The sequence below is a fragment of the Capsicum annuum genome, chromosome 6 (assembly GCF_002878395.1).
Source record: "Capsicum annuum cultivar UCD-10X-F1 chromosome 6, UCD10Xv1.1, whole genome shotgun sequence".
NCBI lineage: Eukaryota > Viridiplantae > Streptophyta > Magnoliopsida > Solanales > Solanaceae > Capsicum > Capsicum annuum.
The window spans coordinates 65,711,640-65,715,210 of NC_061116.1; positions in this window are offsets into that span (position 1 = coordinate 65,711,640).

Genomic DNA, 3,571 nt, shown 5'->3' on the forward strand with positions numbered 1-3,571 from the left:
ATAAATTACCGTCATACAAATAACTAAGGAGGAAAATTACATGTATACAAAAATGTCCGAACTAATGACTATCATAGTTTAGGCACTCTAAATAGTATTAAGTTCATTATACTTTCTTTTTATTCTAAAAGTACTTTGTGTTTAACGGAGAGTTATTTTTATTCTTAGGACTACATTTTTATCAAAATTGAAGGCAATTTACATGATTATACATGTATAACTTAAACTATGTATAAGTTATACAACGTTTGATAGGTGGATTGGGTATCTAAATGTCTTATGTTTGTATGTCTGAACCATCTCAATTTTGCATCTCACCTTGATCATCACAGGAGTCATTCTCGCCTTCTCTGAAATATCCTTGTTCCTAACTCTATCTCTCTTAGTGTGCCCGCACATACATCTTAATATCCTCATTTTAGCTATACTTTGAGATTTTAAACATACAAACTCTTGATCATTATAACATAAATGGTCTAATCATTACTTTATAGATCTTACCTTCAAGTCTTAGTAACACAAATCATGCAATTACCTCCATTCTCAATAAAAATACTAATAAGTACATAAATTTAGCTTCACATTTAGTTTTATAAAAACATTCAAATTAATTAGTGTATGTACTTTGCACATGTGTCTCATATCAATCAATAAATATATATATAAGAGTAAAATTATTTTAAAAATTATAATTAATATTAGTTAATTTCAAACACTAAATAAAATCTTTTTCTACATTTGTGAACTTTGAAACTCATCTCAGCTCTTCACTTTAATAACCACATCTAATAGTAGCATATTCCATCATTCGTTAAATATGATAAATATTTGCGAAACCCAAGCTTCATCGTGGTCATGGATAGATCACCCAGGTTCGAATTCATAAGCAATGATGATTGCCCTATGAAAACTCCCTTTCGCTAGGCTCCGATGAATTCTCTTAATCAAGCCACCTCCTATAAATCACCAACTCATTCTTCAATAGGCACGCGATCAAAGCCCTAGCTCCTCTCACTGCTTGGGAGCTTACACTTTCATATTTTATTTCACTCCGGGGGGTTCTTTACCCTTACGGTACTACTTCGCTATCAGTTATCCAGGAGTATTTAGACTTGCAAGATGGTCCTTGCTGATTCACACGGGATTCCACTTGCCTCGTGTTACTCGAGTCAGAGCCTAAGCTAGTGATGCTTTCAACTAATGAACTTTTGTCATCTAGGGTGCAACATTTGGGTTGTTTCGCCCTTAATAATATAAATAGGACCAATATGAATGAGAATAAAATTAAGAAAAATCATTCCTTCCAATGCATTATAATCGACGTGAAGTCTCAATCACATGCTCCACATGAATCTGCCTTTACATGTTTTCACCTACACAAGAATATTATTGTGAAGAAGGCAAGAAACTTTAACAACTTTATAAAGACAATAAAAAAGAATGCTCTATTGTGAAGAAGGTAAGAAACTTTAATAACTTTACAAAGACATTAAAAAAGAATGCTCTACTTTGAAAAGTGAGACATATCGGAAAATTTAAAAAATTGACATAAAATCTTTAGGACTTTATTCACGCCAAAATACGATATTGTTACGATTAACTATTTAAAAAGAGTTGTTTAATCCTAAATCGTCAACAATACAAATTTCAAGAGTTTAGATTTAAGAGCAAAATTTTTTCCTTTGTGTTACCTTTAAATACTATTATTTTTAATAATTTAAGAGGAAATCATTAATCTAGAGCAAGAAGACCTGATTTTAATACTAATTCTTCTTCCCATATATTTTAAACATAATGGTCTCCATCCCCTCTTTGATTTTAGTACACTTTTGTTCATCTTTTAATTTGAGCATGTTATTGGGATTGAGATATTGTGTGAAAAATAAAGGAACCTTCGCGATAACAAAGAGAAATTATTAAATAACTCACAAACTACCTAGTCGATGCTAGTATATTGTTGTAAAAAGAAAGGATTTTCAATTTATAAAATTCCAAGATTTTTCCTCCAAAAAAGAAGTACCTAAACATGGTAGATTTTTATTTTTTCTCCATAAATTATTTACAAAAATTAAATAAAATAAAACAATTGAAATAAGGGTTTTATCCTTTGTTTTTTCTTCTTTCATACTTTTATATTTACCTTTTCTTAGTTCAATTGGATCACCAAATCATGAAATTTTTCTTCTACCAAACAAACTTTTACTAATTAATTAATTCTCACTACCTATGGAATGTAAATTCATATTTTAACTTTTTTATAATTTTATTTTCTCATTTAAATAAAGCTACCGTAAGTGTGATACTCTAACGTGAATTATGATGTATTAAACTTCAAACCTCATATATTATTACTATTATTTTTAAATAAATTTTGTTCTTTCTAAAGATAGAATCAGAATATTAAAAAATAATACTCCCTCCGTTTCATGATAAATGAATTGTTGGATTTTAACACACATATTAAGGAAAGAACACTAAAGACATAAATTTAACATAACTTTCTATTTTTACCCAAAAAAAGAAAAAGTTGACCTTGTAATACCTTTTCAAAAGTTAATTGGTTGTCAAATCATAAGGACAAATTTGAAAAAAAATTTAATGATTCACTTATTTTGAAATACCAATAAATACCCCAACAATTCACTTATTCCGAAATGGAGAGAGTAATAAAAAAGGGGTGGGGGTGGGGGGTGGGTCTTCTAAAACAAAGACACTCAGACAATAATATAATTATGAATACATAGAAGTAAACGTGTAACTTTAATTACTAATACTTGACGTTTTCAAAAATTTTAGGAGTAATAGTTATGAGAATTTTGTGGGAGGATAGGTTGTCGAATATGTACATATGGTAATTTTTCATTTAAAGTTTCAAATATTTAAAATATTTTGTTGCTTGAAATCAAGCAACCAAACAGTGAACAGGTACAAAGGCATCAAGAACTATGAAAGTCGTTGTTAGAATCTGAAAATTAAAGACCTAAATCTGGAAAAATAATTTCTTTTACACATTTTTAGAATTTTTACCATTTATATATTTTGGCACACTCCTAATGAAAATTGAAGACCTAAAATCTAAAAATACAATTTTTTTACACGTTTTTAGAATTTTTACCACATATAAATTTTAGCACACTCCTAATTTAATCGAAAGTCTTACCATATTTAATCTGATCCTATATATTTTATGAGTCAAATATTATGAAATTAATTACATAATAAATTGAGAAAAATAATGAAAAGATAATTTTGTCTAAAGCGGGGCCTTTTAATGAATGGCAAAAAGTTCAAATCACATTTCTAAGAGTCGTCACACTTTTAATATATTATAAATTTTATATATATATATATTCTAATAGTCAGTATTAAGTATAGCATAGGTGATATAATTAAGAGATTTAAAAGAGTAATTTTAAGCTATTTAAAGTAGCAAATACATGAGGAAAAATTTAAGAAAATTTTTCCTCATGTATTTGCTACGTTAAAAAGCTTAAAATTACTCATTTAAATCTCTTAATTATGTGTAATATGCTATACTTAATACTGACTATTAGAATTCCTTGACACACGT